General features: G+C 44.5%; 1 protein-coding gene and 2 non-coding genes across 3 annotated transcripts in view; 2 read left to right on the forward strand and 1 right to left on the reverse strand.

The window, feature by feature from the left end:
- Window positions 1-18,856, reverse strand: part of LOC119396095 (uncharacterized) — a 62,799-nt gene that overhangs the window by 39,825 nt on the left and 4,118 nt on the right. The window lies entirely within an intron of this gene.
- Trnai-aau (transfer RNA isoleucine (anticodon AAU)) lies at window positions 4,817-4,890 on the forward strand. Its single transcript has one exon. It is a non-coding gene; the product is annotated as a tRNA-Ile (tRNA).
- Trnai-aau (transfer RNA isoleucine (anticodon AAU)) lies at window positions 6,661-6,734 on the forward strand. Its single transcript has one exon. It is a non-coding gene; the product is annotated as a tRNA-Ile (tRNA).

Consider the following 18,856-nt stretch of genomic DNA (forward strand, 5'->3'; position numbering starts at 1 on the left):
AACAGAAGTGCACTTGCGAGGAACCCTCTACGCTATAAATCATTGTAATTTTTGAGAAGTAGGGCAGTAGGCACTGTGCCATTTTTCGTCATTCTACAGACAGCCGTGGTACCTGCTAAACGCATGTAAGGCATTATGCGCACTTTGTTGATGCTGTGCGTGATGACGATGAAGAATTATGGAAGAGCTCTTTGTAATGGGTTGGAAGCATTCAACAAACCTACTCGTTGCGCAATTCGCATTGTGTCACGCCTGGTTACAAAATTCGCGTTGTGCGACGCTTGGTGCTTATTCTACTCTTTTACCACGCTATATTGCATATGCTAATGTGGTTCCTTCCCGACATGAAGCCTGTATAGGACCTTTTTGCAAAGCAGTTTCAAGCACCGGCATGGCTCAGAGGTTGAATGCTGGGCTCCCACGCAGAGGGCCCAGGTTCGAACCTCGTTCCATCCTGGAATTTTTTTCTTATTTAGTTTTTTTTTCTTATTTTGAGCGATACTGGTTACGGACACCGGCGGCGGCGGCGGCGGCGGACAACTACGGCACCAAAAACGGCCGGTGAAATGATCTCATAACAGCTTTCGCTGTAATATAAGACGCTGCACATCCTGTCTAGTAGTTCCCCTGTTTTCCTTGGTCGCGAGGAGCGTTTTCAGCACTGCCCAGGGTGCGTTTGGTGCTCAACGTCCCTTGCAGGCGATTGCAGACTTGATGCCATTGACACTATGTGTTTTTGGTAGTGGCTCTTGCACCCCAGAGTTCGTGTTCCCTGGTGTATTCCTTGGGTAAACTTTGTGTATCGTCGCACTGCCGAAGCGGATCTCAAGGGCCACGTTGAAAGAAACTCGTGGTTGGGATTGTGGCATCTGAGATTCCGATCATCATCACCAGCAAGGAGCGCGGCTCGCCCGGCTCGCCCGGCTCGTGACGCTCGCGCTACACGCGGGAACTCGAGTTTGCCTCATTCCGTGCTGATGTGGAATAAAGAACTCTCCACAGCTGTTCCACTGATTGAGTGTCGTGCGTTATAGCGGAGATCTGCACCGCTAGGTGTCGCAACGATCTAAACTGCTCACAAGAAAACCGTGTGTTCTTTCAATGAACTCATTAAACGAAGTTTCATTAATTATCCTGAGAGTTAATCGGCCCTTATGTTAGGTAAACTTATGCTACAATATTATATGTATCCAATACAGGCTATCCAATTCAGCTAACATGGTCTGCATTACAAAAACAGCTAACTTGGTCTAGCATTACAAAAACAAGCACATGGTTTATGCGTGTCGAATTGACCCAGTATCGTTCTGAGCCGTACGCAGCACGTCGGGATGTCTTTCCAATCTGCCAAGCTGGGCAATTAAGAAAGATTGCTTAGTTAACTTTTTGATTAGTAACTCTAGGGAAAGTCTTCAGCGCGAAAGTTGTAGCCTTTGTTCTGAAACGTAATATTTCATCCATGTTAAAGGGCCAATCCCATAAGCTGCGTAATTAACAATGATTGCTCAGTTAACCATTAAAATTGCAACTCTAACAAAAAATATTCCGTAGGGAAGTTGTAACGTTTGTTCAGCAACGTCGGGCTATTTCATCTATGCTAAGATAGCGACCTGTTCAATTTTTTTCCAGTTTTTGTTTAGAGTGGGCGAAATTTAAAAAAAATACACTTGGAGCAATTTAGCTGTAACACCCCGCATAACTCTTGAGTTGAAGCAGAACACACAATTTCGTACCAGTTTTTTTAACGCATTGCGTGGACATTCAGAAAACCGGAAGTGAGTGCTAGACCGGAAGTGCTCGGAACGGAAGCAAGAGTGGCACTCGTTGCTCGTGCTGCTTATGTATTGCGCACAAAATATGAATGCGAAAATTTCCTGACTGTAGTTGCAAAGAGTAAGGTCAATAAGAAATAGAAACGCAGCAAGGGGACGTTCTCTCTGATTTCGTGATATCAGCACAGGCATGCGCAGGGTTCCCCTTCAGGGGGGGGGGGGGAGGTTCGTCGCAGCGCCACCAGTCCCAAATATGCCAATGTATGGCGCTGACATTGCGCCCCCCCCCCCCCAGAATCGCAGCGCCCCCCTCCCTATATGTCAATATGTGGGGCTAACTTTGCGCCCCCCATCTTAGTTGAATAGGGAGGGGGGCGGGCGCCCCCCCTGCCACCCCCCCCCCCCCCCCGTGCGCACGCCTATGGATATCAGTCAGGCATTATGGCGTCGCATCCAAACAGAGCATCCGGAAAAAAGGTATGATGGCTTCTCCTTATCGTGCCTGGCGGGCTTTTCAGAGCCCAGCGGTCTTACATAATACGACTCCGCCATAACCACGCAGCGTCGGTATCTCACATCCTGTCTTTTCACTCCTCGTCACGGCTTTAAGTTAACTGAAGCCGCCCCTAGGCCTGCACGGTCGAGAGAGCGTGATCAGGCGCGTTTCCATGCAAGCTTCCGTTTCTCGTAAAATGTGCTCGTGCGCGTGCTGTGTGCTAAAAAAGTGTGGCAAATATATGTTTCCAGGGACGCAGTCGGTCGCACCGACAACCGCGTGCTCCACAGCACGCGATTGTCGAAAAATAACTTTGAAAAATAACACCCTCAATACCCATAACTCTCTCAGTTATAGTTGATAACTATAATTGATGAATCTTGTTTCATTATCTCATGTATCACTTATAATTGACAATTATAATTGGTGTATCTAGCCATATTGAGATGTGTACTGCGACAGAAAAAGTAATCAGGAAGGCAGCGAGCGAATATTCCTTTTCCCTTATTTTTGAGATTTTTTGGACACATTTCCTGAAACACCGTATGAGTGTGCGTGTGCGTTGTTATTGTTATTGGCATGCAGGCAGGACCCCAATATAACTTCAAGTGTTACAGTAGTTAATATAATAATAATAATAATAATAATAATAATAATAATAATAATAATAATAATAATAATAATAATAATAATAATAATAATAATAACAATAATAATAATAATAATAATAATAATAATAATAATAATAATAATAATAATAATTATTATAATAATCTGTATTGTCATTCTGAATAGTACAACGTAGATAACAGGCCTGTCAAAGCCAAAAGGTGGCTCGGAGGACTAGGCCCGGCACATCGGCAAACGAAAGATGACACACAGTAATGTATATTGAAAAGTTCTACCTCGTGAAATAATCAATGGAAAAAAAATACACAAACATGTAGCTCGTTTACACCATATTTAAACACAATAGCATAGAAGAATCAAACTAGCGGTAATAAAACAATTTGAACGGCAGAATATGAAGATAAGGGTAGAGCACATTTAAACTGGGTATACCCGGTATGAAAAAACTGCAAAAAACAAACAAAAACAAACAAAGTAGTAGGATAAATTATGCAGCATTAAAGTGACTTTAGGATGTTTCGTAGACGGCGTTTTGTCGTTGCAGAAAAAAAAACACCGTCGGGGACGCCGTTAAAAACAGTGGGGACATAGACCTTTCTAATAGTTTTGCCATATCGTGTTTTGACGAATGGTACAGCAAAGCGGGAAGTTTTTCTCAATATACGAGGGGCAATGCATTCTTCTTTGAAGTGAGAGTTCCAGAAGTGCCGTGGCACAACATCTTGATTGAATGACGCTTTCGAAAGACGGCATACTAAGTGGAGAAAATAGATTTGTACTTTCTGCAGAAGAACGATTGTGCACAATGGATTTCAACATGTCTTTTAATATATTGTCAACCCGACACTGCCATTGCGAATAACGAAAGGCAAATAATGTGATGCCATATCGCAGGATACTGTGCGCAAGAGCGAGCATCATAGTGACTTTAATAGTGGTGGGCGCAATTGATCTAATATTAAAAATTAACCGTGGGAGTTTTCGTAGTCTGTCCCAAATGTAGGCCAAATGATCATTCCAGGAGAGGTCGTGATCAAAGGACACACCAAGATAGTTTATAAAATTAACATATTCTCTGGGAGTACAGTTATAGGAGGCGCAATCACGAGTATGAATAAAGAGAGGTGCACTAGTCACCATTGATTTCAACGAGTTTTTAAAGCAAATTAGTTTTTTTTCCGTTTAATCACCAAGCAATTATTAGTAAATCATGTCGCAGCCTCAAAAACACTGTCCTGTAGTAGTGACGACGCTTTATGGTAAAAGACGTGTTTCATTAACTGAACAGTGTCGTCTGCATACTGAAATACAAGACATTTAGGAACAGCCGGAGCAAAATCATTTATGAATAAGTTTAATAGAAGATGAGACAAGATAGATCCCTTTGGCACACCAGCTTTCAAAGACAGCCTATTGCTGAAAAGTAACCGATTGTCTAACGGAACTACCTGGGAATCCTCGTGTTTCGTCTTCGTGTCTTACTTTTAACTGTCTTTTTTGTTATACGTTTTATTTTGTATCATTTTATTATTTTACATTTTCTTGGTCACTTCACTTGCCATTGTTTATGCATATTTTGGTCGGAAATCGACACCAAACATCGCACATCCCGTTGCAGAATGTGGGTGTGGTGGAAAACCGTTGTATTCAATATATGTGCGAGAAGTTCGGCTACTTTTCCTGCTGTAGTGATGCACCGAACTAGTGACGCCGTCCACATGCAGCTCTTCGGCGTCCTTGGCGTGACCTCTTATCGATTAGGTATACGGAGAACGAAGAGCGGTCCCGACAAGGCTGGAGCAGCGACGTCATGCTGTTTATCTCTCACAGCAGGGTGAAAACACAGACATTAAAATATGTTATCTAGCGTAGCGGCTGTAGACATATCATGCCCTGCACCATCCCCCGGGTCGCAGCCGGCCTGCTAGCTCAGTCGGTTAGAGCGTCGTGCTAATAACGCGAAGGTCGTAGGTTCGATCCCTGCGCAGGCCACTTTTTTCATTTCTTTTTTTTTTACGCTAAAGTGCATAGTCACTGTGTTATTAATATCAATAACTTTCTGCGTTTTTTTTCACGCTGCTAGCGAAGGCTCACTTAGCAGCTGAAGCTGCAGGCTGCATATTTATTCAAATTTTTTTTCTGTCTTTCTGCTGGGGATAACTCGTGCTTGCTAATTCTTTTTTTATGAGCACTTATTTTATTTACATTGTGCGTGTTTCTTACGTCATTAAACGGCTCAGTACTCGTTACGGGATTTTTAGTCAGGTGACTAAAATTGCGTAGCATCACGTATGACTATTCACAGGACTAAAAATCGCGCAATGTCACGTAACTAGTAACGTTACTAAAATCACGTAGCATATAACAACTACTCACGTGACTAAAGATCCTGTAACATCACGTAACATCACGTGACATGGCTAAGGTCACATAGCATCTAGCCACGTGACTAAGAAAGAGAGAAAGAGATAATAAAATGAAAGGCCGACCAGAATTGTAGCATCCGGCTTGCTAACCTACACTAAGGGGAGGGGGAAAGAGACTAAAAGCACGTAACATCTAGTCACTTAACTAAAAATCCCGTAACAACTAGTCACGTGACATTTTCCCGCCAAAAACCACGCAAAAGCTAGTCACGTGACTAAACTCGCAACATCAAGTAACAGCTAGTCACGTGGCACGTTCCCGTCAAAAACCATGTAACACGTGCGTAGTGTGGGGAACAGACCGAAACCGGAGAAGAATAGCCAAGCCTAGCCATTCTCAGTACTACTAGCAAAAACTTAGCATCTCTAGCAAAAGCTTGGTGTTACTAGCAAAACTTAGCTAGGTCGAACACTAGCTCCGCTGTTGGGTTCCAGCCTTGCGCCACTAGTGGAAGCTGTGCCCATTTATTTTAGGAGAGTTGACTGTTGGGCTAGTTGGTGTTTAGACATGGGAACCATCGTTGAAAGCGCAACACCACACAAGAGAAGACCAGACGTGCTCGTCTGGTCTTCTCTTGTGTTGTGTGGTGTTGCGCTTTTAACGATGGTTCCCATGCATATTTATTATTATTATATTATTATTATTATTATTATTATTATTATTATTATTATTATTATTATTATTATTATTATTATTACTATGACAAAAAGTACCTAGATCACGATATATCACCTAAAGGAGCATACATAATGCTGGATGTCAATCAAACTGCAGCGAGAGTGGCTACTCGATACTTTTTTCTTTGAATACCGATTGACTCGCGTAAGTTTTATTTTAACAAAAAATTGGTGGACAAATCAATCTTTTCATTGAGACCGCACGGAGACAATCTTGCGCTTACGTTTTATATGTTTTAGTCACACGTTTTAGTTTGTACAAAATAAAACGTTACATAACGTTTTATCTCTTGGTAATGTTGATGCATATTTTGGTCGGAAATCTACACCAGACATCGCACATCGCGTTGCAGAACGTGGGTGGACGTATAGAAAACAGTTGTATCCGGTATACGTGCGAGAAGTTCGGCTACTTTTCGAGCCGTCGTGATGCACCGAACTAGTGACGGAGCCCCCATACAGCGCTTCGGCGTCCTTGAAGTGACCTCTTATCGATTTGCAACTTAGAACAGAGAGCGGTCCCGACAAAGCTGGAGCAGTGACGTGAAGCTGTTTATCTCTCGCAGCAGTCTCACACCAAATAGCTTTTTTTTTTTTTTGTCTTTTAGCGTAGCGGCTGCAAATATATCCACCGTATGTCGAACGACGACAGGCAGCTGGCCTGCTAGCTCAGTCGGTTAGAGCGTCGTGCTAATAACGCGAAGGTCGTAGGTTCGATCCCTGCGCAGGCCACTTTTTTTTTTCTTTTTTTATATCAAAATGCATGGCCACTGTGGTATCAATAAAACTCACTTCTCTGCATTTTTTTTCGTCACGATACTGCCGAAGGCTCATTTAGCAGCAGAAGCTGCACGCTGTATGTTTATGCAAATCTTTCTTTTGTTCCGTCAATTTCATTGCCAATTTCACTTTTTACCGCTTTTTTTATGCTGTACGTGTTCGGTACTCCATTTATCGGCTCAGTGCTTTTTTTTTTGCTTTTTTTACTATGAAACTGTTACGTCAGGTTGTTATTGCTCCCTTACGCAAATGATGCCCATTGCTGTCTGTTGACTTTTTTTTCATTGAACCTCCAAATTTGTTTAGCAAGAATGTGTATTTCTAGTTTTTTTGTTTTTTTTAAATACTGGATGATGTCCAGTAAAATTTAAAGAAAACGCCGGTGTATAATTTCCCTTCGACATCACTGTCATCGACTGACGGGAGCATCTGCGCATTTGATTTGTTTCTGTCATTAACGGAACCTGCAGTTGGCATTTTCAACATAAACTTATAATAGGAGGTTTTGTTGTTGAACGTACAGGAGTGGTATTGATTTCGCGAGCCGCAGGCGCAGCTGAAGAGTTCGCTGGGCGGCCAGCGTTGACGGCAGAATATCCAACAGAGACGTGCTTTTCTCGGATTAAAAAAAAAAATAAGAAAGCCGGAAGGTTCGTGGACGGAACGTCATCCCTGATTTTTTATTTTTTTATTTTTTTATTCAAGTATCCTAAGGGCCCACTAGGGTCATTACATAGGGGGGAAACATAAACAGAACACAATTTTTACCGAGAATGAATAATTGCAGGTTAATACAATGCTATAGTACAGAAATTCGTAGAACGTAGTAACAAGGCAAGCAATACAACAAGAGTAAACATCAGATAAAACATAATTATTAATGAAAGTCGCAGGGTTCCAAATATGTTAGCAATGCTGAATTAAACAAAGAAGGCTCAGTTAATGTAGCAATCCTGGAAGGTAATTCATTCCATTCCTTTATCGATAAAGTTAAAGGTGAATTTTTGAATTTTTCCGCACGGGCGAAGATAGGATTGAATTTGAAAGCATGATCGGTGCGACTAGAAGTATGAGGTGGCGGTAAAATATGCGTTCGGGCAAATGATGTGTTAGAGTCATAAAGGGTATGGAAAAATAATAATCTGGAAAATTGCCTGCGCACAGCAAGCGGCGGCATATTCAGCTCTGCTTTCGAAGATGAAACGCTTTGAAATCGTATGATGATAAGATGAATCGAGCTGCTTTATTCTGGATGGCTCCAAGTAGATTAGTAAGGGTGATCTGATTGGATGATTGACGCGTATTCCAGTGAAGGGCGCACAAGGAAATTGTATGCTTGAAGCCTCGTGTCCCTGTCGGCTAGATATAAACGTCGCTTCAGAAAGCCAAGTTTCTTCTGCGCTTTACAAGTAATGTGTCCTATGTGGTCCGTCCATGTCAGTCTTGCATTGATAAGGACGCCGAGATATTTAACCGTTGCCACTGAGTCTACAATTTTATCGTTTAGTACATAAGTATTACATTGTGACTTCAAGACAGAATTGAACGTCAAGTGTTTAGTTTTTTTCTAGATTAATTTGCATCTGCCATCTGCTGCACCATTGTGTTAGCTTATGAAGGTCAGATTGTAGAGCTATGACGTCGTTAGGACCAGCTATTTCTCTGTATTTAACGCAATCGTCTGCGAAAAGGCGAATTGTTGAAATAATATTTGATGCTATGTAATTAATATATATCAAAAATAAAAGCGGACGTGTTACTGTACCTTGAGGGACACCAGACTTGACAAGAGTTGATCTAGATATATAATCATTTAATTTAACCACCTGAGAACGATTTTTTAGAAATTCCTCAAGCCATCGCGTTGTCTCGCAGTCAAGTTCGAGATTACATATTTTTAGTGTTAGTCGTTTACGAGGTGCGCGGTGGAAGGCCTTTGAAAAGTCGATAAAAATTCCGTCAACAAAACGGGGCAAGTGCAGTGAGGTGTGAATGTCAGTTACCAACTCAGAAAGCGTTGTTTGGCATGATAGTTTCGGACGGAAATCATGCTAATTGTTTATGAGCAAATTATTTCGATTGAGATGCGCCATTATGTGTGTGTAGATTATGTGTTCTAGCAGTTTGCAACTAATTGAGGTCAGTGATATAGGACGGCAGTTATTGGAGGCAGTGTTATCACCACTCTTACGTATGGGCAGAACATGAGCCATTTTCCAGTCTTCTGGTACGCATCCAGAGTCAAGTGACTGTTGGAATATTAAAGAAAGTACAACTGCTGAGACGTGACTGGTTAATTTTAAAAGTGTAGCGCTGATGCCATCCGGGCCTGGTCTGGTCTTGAACGGCTAGCAGTCAATAGCGCGTTTTACACCATTAGATGTTATAATGAGTGATGGAAAGCTAAACGGAATGGCTGGTTGCGGAAGGATAAAGGAACTATTAATAGGATCTTCATCTGTGTAGACTCCCGCAAAGTGCTTATTAAATTGCTCGGCACACTCATCTAGTGTTAGCACGTTGCCGTCGGCACCAACATAGATGGCACCAACCGATCTTGTTTGGGATTAACTACATTCCAAAACCTTTTTGGATCTGTTTTTAAGAGATTTGGTAGCGTGCAGTTGAAATATTTATTGTTTGCTTCAATAATTGTTTTTTCTGTTTGTTTCGAGATTTCTTTATATTTTTGACACTCATCTGGCTTATCTGACTGACTTGCTTTTCGATACGCCATTTTCTTCCTGTTAACGCATGTCTTTACATCGCGAGTGAACCATGGATCACTTACAAGTGAGCTTATCGCGAGTCTGGGCACACATGAATCTTCTATTTGTTTAAGGTGATCGCGAAATATGCACCAGTTCTCATTGGTAGAAAGCTTTGCGAAGCTTGGCTGAAATTCAACTAAGAATTGTTGTAACATTCGATTCATTTTTTCTGTGTCTGCCTGCGCATAGTTAAGTATTTCTTTTGTTAATTTTTCTTTTGTCAAAGCATGGCGCAGTGATCGAACAATGTACGGCTCTGTGATCACTTATCTCTTCCAAGATATCAGCACGTGCCAAGTCCGAATTATTAGTCAAGATGAGGTCCAATGTATGATTGCCGCGAGTGGGTTCATGCACTACTTAGGTGAAGTGATTGTGCATCTAGACACGGTCATTTCGATATCTGTGGCCGGGCGGTATAACAGAAAACATTTCCTTACGTTTTCGTGAATTCACATGTGGTGCGGCGCATCGTTATTTTATTATTACAAATCTATGATAATTCGTAATCGATAGTAAAACCAAGTGTAGTCAGAGGTCTGGCTTTCTCTATGTACTAGAAAGCTCCGTAGAACAACAAGAAAAACAAACAAAAAAAAAGGCTTGCAGAAAGCCCGACCTTTCTGCTTCTGAGGTAAAGGCAGTTGTAAAATGATTCCAATTACTTCCCACGTTTCAATCAGGTTGTCGTTTGTTCACTAAGGCGCGATTTCTATGGCTGTAGTTATTGCAGCTCTTTCTATCTAGTTGCGATTGTGGTGCTGAATATGTGTCGTCTTGATCCGTGCAGTGTTCTTGGTGTGGGCATTACGAAGTGTGCCTCTTGCACAGCGCTTTGTCTACCGGGCGACAGTTTTTGGTGATTTTTCATGTTCCTCGCGTAGCCATCGGTATTTTATTTGGCTACACTGGAAGTAGACTGGCCTGCACACCCTCCAGGCATGCCTCCGCCGTCGGCGGGCCCCTCGAGGAAACGGAACAGCGAACTCAGCGACGCCGACAGTGAGTCCACCGAACTGTATTCGGCGAGCAGCGACGATTCCGACGATGGATTCACGCCTGTTTACAGTCGTAAACGAAAACGAAGATCTATGGGTGCTTCACCAGCTTCAACCGCATCTATTGTGAAGCCGAAGGTGGCTTCAATGAACTACACCGTTTTATTTGTGCCTGTTTCGCCATCGGACAATCTGAGGCACCTGAATCGGCAGACCATCTCGAGGAAACTCGAGTCTCTGGCTCCAAACGAAATCAAGGATGTTCGAGTCAACCCCCGCAAGAATGTCTTGGCCATCGATGTTATACACCAGGCATCTCTGCTTGCTCTGACCAGGGTCACAGACTTCGACGGTATGAAGGTTCGAGTTCACCTTCCACTTAACAAGGACATGGTGGTAGGCGTCATATACGATGTCGACATCTCCATTCCTTGTGGTGACCTTCCAATGCTCATCAAGGAAGTTAGTGATCATAGCAACATAGTCCAAGTCTCACGTCTGGGCAACTCGCGTTGCGTGAAGATTGTCTTCAAAGGTGACATATTGCCATCCCACGTGAAGGTGGGACACTTTCGTCACGTGGTCCGTCCATTTACACCAAGACCACTCCAGTGCCGTAAATGCCAAAAAAAAAAATGGGTCATGTGAGCGGAGTTTGCAGAAACGTGGCGATTTGCCCCCGCTGTGCAGAGCCACACAATGCGGAATCCTGCCGAGCAACTGCCCTGAAATGTACCAACTGCCATGGATCACACGAAGCCTCATCAAGGGACTGTCCATTGGTGAAAAAGGAATGGAGCGTCATGAAACAGATGGTACGGGACGGCTCAAGGCACAAAGAGGCCGCTGATGTGGTGAGAAATAGACAACGACGCTCGCGTCGGCGACGAAGGTCTAAGGCTACTGCTGCCCAATCTGGACGGACAACGCGATCTCCTACTCCGACAGACCGTCAGACTTCTCTGAAGCGACTGCTACCACCAATGCCGCCACCACCACCGCCCACTGCATCACAATCGGAGAGCCGGAAAGACGCAGAGGCTTTGAAAGTGGCGGCGGATGTCGCGTGGCCCTCACTGCCACCACTGCGCAGTCATAAAGAGCCGATGCAGAATGGCCCGCAATGTACATCATCGTCCACAGATGATTGCCACGACAAAAACCTACAAGTCCTCGCTTTGCTGAGGTCTCTCATGACCACGATGCGCACTCTCCTCAACGGAATGACGACTCCGTCAGCTCAATGTGCTCTGCAAGTTCTGGATTCCTTGGAGCCAGTCCTTGCAAGCCTTTTTTAACGCCTACTTCTAGACAACCGCAGAGGAAGCGATGTCAAATATTTCTCGGTTGTGACTATCTGTGTGTGGGCGGTGAACACTGTGCGCGTATTACTTGCTCCCTCTTTCCTCCTTGCTCTCTCTATTCTTTTTTCTCCCCTTCCCCCTCCCCCGTGTGGGGTAGCAAACCGGGTGCAACCTGGTTAACCTCCCTGCCTTTCCTTCGCTTTTATCCCTCTCTCTAAATACCAAATGAAACATGGTATTCGGGACGTCACAGGAAAAACAAAGGCATAGTAAGGATGTTTTAAAAGTGGAAATTACGTCCTGAAAGTGAAGACAGACCTATGCCATCTTGCTACAGGTACGATTAGACGTCAGCTTACAGCGAAGAGTACGTAGCGTTTCCCTCACACGCACTACAAAGTTTAAGACAACTAATTGTACCAGACAAATATTGCTCAAACTGTCTCTTTGTGTTACTTGTTTCTGTAAGAAGCCTTGTAGGCTGAAAATTTCATTACAGATCACGTCACCAATACTCGTCTATATGCATTACTTTCGTCGGGAACAGCAATCTCTTACTTTATACGTAACCTTGCACTTAAGTTAGCAGAACAAAAGCACTTGATCGCTAGGCGGGCACCACAATGAAAAGGCTGTGCATCCGAGGTAAAGTAGGAGGAAATACTGGCTACACATTTGCCGCTAAAAGCTGCCAGAACTTTTTTTAAAAGGGACACTAAAGAAATAATTTTTTTTTTCGTATTAGTACACTACTCTCATTATACCCCAAAGCACCCCGTTTATGCGAGAAGACGCTTGGTAAGTGAGAAAACGCGTACAAAAAAAAAATGTGGGTGGCGACGCCACCCATGCTTAGCTTCCAGCCCGTTCGTCGGGACGAGAGGTGAGAGAAAGCGCTTAAAATACGCGACATAACCCTGCGACTCAGCTCGCTCTTGGCGCATTCGAGAAATTTTTGCGGCAATGGATTCGTGATGCAATAAACTCCGACACTGAGGTCATTCGATGATCATTTGGGAAAGTGGTTCATGACCCGTTTAAGCTTCACCAGTCAATCTCACGCACTTGCTCTTGTTTTAGGTACAGGCGCATCAAGGGCACAGTCTTCACTAGCTAAAGCTTCGAGCGGTGATCGAAGATTGCTCGCCTATTCGCCATGATGCTTTTTTGTATGCGCACTGGTAACTCGTCATTTTTCATTTCACGATAGGGTGTGCAACGCAGTTCCGCCCTCTTTCCGATGTACAATATTCCCTCGATAAGTAAGTACAAGAGCTCACAATTTTTCCCATCCTCGCCCTCACTATCATTGGTCATTGAACAAAAACATGCCACGTGACACTTCTGAGTTCGAGAACACGTGCTTACCGCTCTTTCAGCGAAATATAACATTGAAGACGTAAGCGGTATTCTTGGTTCTCTTTGCTAATAGTAATAAATTTAGCCTAATTATCTAGCGTAAAAACTTCCCTAATACCCTTCCAATATTATTTGTGCTTCGCATCGGTTATTTTCGTCCTGAAGGTCAACCGGAAGCTGCTTGGTGAGTAAAAGTTAAGAAATATTTATGCTTGGAAATCACTCTTATCGGTAATCGAACAAATTTTTTGTCGTGGCGATACCAAAAAGTGTCTTCTTATACCTGTAATCACCATTTTTTGTTTTCCGATTACCTAAGCACACTCGCCCAACTCCAGGTAAGAAAACTTCAATTGGCAACATTTAAAAAAAATATATTTATTAGTGTAATATGAAGCAAATTGCAACTCAAAATTGGATTAGTTGTATTCGTCGAATTGAATTCTTGGAGTCGTCCTCGATAATTTACACAGTGGTGACTATTAATAATCCTTTTCGTCCCAAGCATACCGAATGCAGAAGAAAATTAGCTAGATGATTTTCCGGGGAACCGAGCTGACAACATATTTTACTTCCTCTGCCTGAGTAAAACTAGATCCTTTTTGAATTATAACACAGATTGCGCGTTACCACTTACCACAAGCAATATACTTCAGAAGAATAGTCCGCTGGGCTTGTTGGCCTACCACCGTTATAAATAAATTAACGCGAAAAATTAACGCGCACAAGAGAAGAAAATATCAATAAGAATAATCACTGGGGTTTTACGTCCCAAAAGCACGATATGATTATGAGGGACGCCGGAGATGAGGGCTCCGGAAATTCGACCAGCTGCTGTTCTTTAAAGTGCACTTATATCTAAGTACGCGGGCCTCTGGCATTTCGCCTCTACCGAAATGCCACTGCCGCGGTCAGCAGTCGAGCATCATAACCACTAGACCACCGCGGTGGGTACAAACATGCCTGTGTACTAAGATCTTGGCACACGTTAAGGAACCCCAGGTGATCACAATTTATTCGTAGCCATTACGGCATGGGCTGAAGTCATATGGCTCTTGCACGCAAGGCCCCAAAATTTATTTCATTTAGTGGGCTCCGCCAAAACAGTGCACTGCACTTCGTGCTTTATCAGGCTGGTGATTAGCTTGAGCGTTATGAAGACTGAGCTCTACATACACACTCACTGACCAATGAAGAGAGCATAAGGAATACCTTGCTTGCAAGTTTAACACAGATATTCCGCACCGCATCCGAAGTGTACTGCCAAATTAAATGCACGCGTTTCTTTTTTTTTTCTTTTTTGCAGCTGGCTTTCGCTATCAAGTGGTCCATATTCCTTCAGAGAATCCTCGACGACTAGTCGGTGGCACGAAGGCTCATGGAAGTACACCATTCAAAGGAAGCCGTAAGGCCAACGCACCACGGCGCACGTCACATGAAAGTTGCCCCTCTTGCTGGTATAATACACTGAGGTGGCAGCGCGCACCATACTAGAGTTGGCGTTTCGCCTCCCGGCTAGAATGAACCGAGGCAACGCCAGTTTGCTGCACCGGATACGTCTGGGAGTTGCATTCACTCGCCGCTATGCACACCTCATCAGCCGTGCGGACAGCCCGAACAGTGAACGCTGGCAAGTGCATGAAACAACAGCACATCTATTTTGTGATTGCCCCCTTTTCGTGTAGCAACGTAATACGCTTGCTTCAGCGTTGGCAGGAATCGGTGTGGCAACACTAAGTGAGACTGGTATTTTGTCAGCTATGTGCGACCAGACAAGGTCACCAACTGATATCAGGGCTGTGATAGACTTTCTTAAGAGCGCAGGACTGGACTCCAGATTCTATCGAAACCACTATGTTACGTGGTTATTGTATATACGCATATCTCTTTCCTCTCCCAATCACCCCTAATCACTCCATTTTTTCCCCTTTCCCTTTCCCCTGTGCAGAGTAGCCGGCTAGAGCGTACTAGCTCAGGCCGACCTCTGTGCCTTCAAATAAATTCTCTCTCCCTCTCTCCCTCTTGGTCAACACAGCCATACGTTTTTTTCCTTTTTGTTAATCCTAATTATGTCACCGGAATATCAGGAATGTCATAGTTGGTGAGTATAACGGCACAATTCTGCTCCATTTTTTACAGCGAAAGCTGTTATGAGATCATTTCACCGGCCGTTTTTGGCGCCGTAATTGTCCGCCGCCGCCGCTGCCGCCGCCGCCGCCGGTGTCCGTAACCAGTATCGCTCGAAATAAGAAAAAAAAAAAACAAAATAAGAAAAAAAAAATTCCAGGATGGAACGAGGTTCGAACCTGGGCCCTCTGCGTGGGAGCCCAGTATTCAACCCCTGAGCCATGCCGGTGCTTGAAACTGCTTTGCAAAAAGGTCCTATACAGGCTTCATGTCGGGAAGGAACCACATTAGCATATGCAATATAGCGTGGTAGAAGAGTAAAATAAGCACCAAGCGTCGCACAACGCGAATTCTGTAACCAGGCATCATACAATGCGAATTGCGCAACGAGTAGGGTGTTGAATGCTTCCAACCAAGGAGGTTGAAACCTCCTTGCTTCCAACCCATTACAGGGCTCTGCCATAATTCTTCGTCGTCATCAGGCACAGCATCAACAAAGTGCGCATAATGCCTTACATGCGTTTAGCAGGTACCACGGTTTTCCGTCGAATGACGAAAAATAGCACAGTGCCTGCTGCCCTACTTCTCAAAAATTACAGTGATTTATAGCGTAGTGGGCTCCTCGCAAGTGCACTTGTATTGGTTGCCAAGGAAGCCCATAAGCGCATGATCCATTTCCTCGGTGTGTCAGTAAAATTACAATGATTTAGAGCGTAGTGGGTTCCTCGCAAGTGCACTTGTATTAGTTGCCAAGGAAGCCCATAAGCGCATGATCCATTCCCTCGGGGTCTCAGTAAAATTACAATGATTTAGGGCGTAGTGGGTTCCTCGCAAGTGCGCTTGTATTGGTTGCCAAGGAAGACCATAAGCGTATGATCCATTTTCTCGGGGTCTTAGTAAAGTTCTTCGCCCCCCCCCCCTCTCTCTCTCTCTCCCACGTTAACGTACGTTATACAGCATGACGGGAGAGGGAAATAGCGACCGGGCGTCACCCAATGCAAATTACATAACTGGTGGGCCGTTTAAAGTTTCCAACCCATTACAAAGGGCTGATGATGATGATGATGATTTCCTTTATGCATGGCTCACACCCACTCTGGGGGATTGGCCAAGAAACGATTAATTTAAAGTAGAAGTGGCCACATATGATTTCTATGACCAATGAATTATAGAGTAGTTAGAAAAAATGCATAATGCTAATTTAAATTCAGAGTTAAAACCGCCCTGATTCAATTAAGAATTTTTGTACAGCGGAACAGACATCCCGGTGTCAATGTCCTAATGAGGAGGCTCCCAAGGATAGAATTTAGAAGTAATGAAATCCAATCGAATTCGATTAAACGCTGCTATGAGAATATTTTTCCTTAGTAAATTGAAACGGTTACATGATAAGAAATAATGTTCAACTGTTTCGTCCTGGTTACAAAACGAGCAAAGAGGGGAGGGAGCCAGACCAGATCTATGCATATAAAAGTTTAGTTTTGGAACGCGACATCGTAATTTAGTAAAAATAACTTCTTCTTTTCTTGTTGAGCAGAAATTCCTAGGCCAAGGGAAAAAGGGCTGAGCCACAATTCTTCATCGTCATCAGTCGTCGCGTCAACAAAGTGCACATAATGCCTACAGACGTGTAGATGGTGCCTCGCTTCTCCGCAGAATGACAAATAATGGCTTGGTAGGTGCTTCCCAACTTCACAAAAATTGTGATTTATGGCGTAGTGGGTACCTTTCTAGGTGTACTTGTATTGTAGCCCCAAGAGAGCTTACAACGGGCTCTAGAAACGCTGCTCTTCGAGCTTTCGCTGTGACTGTGCTGCGGTTTCAGCGCAGGGCTGGCGTCTTTTTTCGAGCACCGTCAATGATCAGCAGTGGCGGTCTGTTTACGCCTTTGCCGGAATCGGTGGATCATGACCGATGGATCATAAGCAAGGAAAGGAAACGAACAAAATAAATCCTTACAACTTACTTGTCCCGAGTTACACTAGTACATCCGGAGCTCGCCTGGCGCAATGCTCGCTTTGCCTGAGGGCGGACTGCTATTGTCGATAGCAGATAAAAAACTTGGTAGATCCCTCCGTCATAGGAATCCGTATAACGCGAAAGTGAAACATGTCCTCGCAGAAGTAGTTGAATGTTTATTATGCATTGATATACGGCAGCTTGCACAATGTCTATTGGTGTTTGGCAGCTATAGCACCGCTTGATGTGGACGCACCCACATTGACGCCTCGTTGCACATCTCCATCCCGACGACTAACGTCCGTGAACATGATTAAACTTTTGTGTTAGCTGTAGTAGTTAACATGCACCTGTACACAGCATATGGTGAATCCCACGCGAAGATGGCTTCAACATGCACATAATAAACACTAACTCGACATGCACTCTTTCAAAGCGTCGTCATTTGAGGAGGAAAACGGCATGGTGTGCGCTCCCTATATACATATAGTCGGTGCCAGTGTACTTGAAGCCGTAGGCGGCGGAGAACTATCGTTGGTGAATTTCGAAGCGGCCCTACGCTGGCGAGGAGGCGTCACACGCTGGCGTGAAGGGCGAATCGCGTAGCTGCGTCGTGACCGAATCGAATCACCGTGGACGGCGCACTTCACCACCTTAGAGTTCTCTAACGTATTGCAGCGAAAGCCTCCGCCGAGCTGAGACTACCAAAACGCCTGCAGTCGGTGCTCGTTAGTGTCATGATGCATTGATTACTCGTGGCCTCCGAGATTGGCTCCGGCAACGCATCGTTGCTAGTGTTGCTCAGGCAGTTCCATTCGCACGGGGAGAGCGTAATCAGAAAAAACGGAGCGACAGCCAGAAGAGCGTCGGTTATTGGACGCTCAGCTCCTTTACTGAGCTTGGCCTAAGGTCGCCATCCTGCGGAATGTTGAAGAGTTAACAGAAGGATAACAGCACGGTCGGGCTAGAAACGCTACATTAAACGCGACGTGCGTCCTGTCTCTCCTCTAGTTTGCCCATGATATCTCACGGTTTGAGCGGGGAACGCGGTGTGACAGCCAGGCGAGCGTCGCAGAGCTAGACCTCCGCCCTTTCGTTGCCCTCGAGCCCTGCGTGTCCCGGTCACCGCATCTACCGACGGTGGCGAGTGAGTTTGGAACCTAGCAGCGTCGTTCCACTGAACAGAGGGAGCTGCGTTGCTCGCACTGGCCCGTCCCAAGTTCGCTGACATTGGCCGCTAGGGGCACGCAGAAAACAGACGCGCGAACGCGTCGCCCGGGTAGCCAGTCCACAGTCCGCCCACTAATGCATGGAAGGAAACACGCGCATCGCGTTCCATTTTCTGACAGGCCCCGTCTAAAATTTGCTTTTTTCATCCGCTAGACTGTGCGTTCTGGCGCTGCAGTCACACGGCAAAACTCTACTGCACAGTGCCTCCCCATTTCTCATTCAGTTCATAAAGCCCGTAAAATAATAAATTGCACACAAGAACGGATCTATAAATCGTCGACCTTATTTTGTTGTGCCTAGGTATTTGGATCCTTCCCACCGCTGCA

Source organism: Rhipicephalus sanguineus, chromosome 6 (assembly GCF_013339695.2).
Source record: "Rhipicephalus sanguineus isolate Rsan-2018 chromosome 6, BIME_Rsan_1.4, whole genome shotgun sequence".
NCBI lineage: Eukaryota > Metazoa > Arthropoda > Arachnida > Ixodida > Ixodidae > Rhipicephalus > Rhipicephalus sanguineus.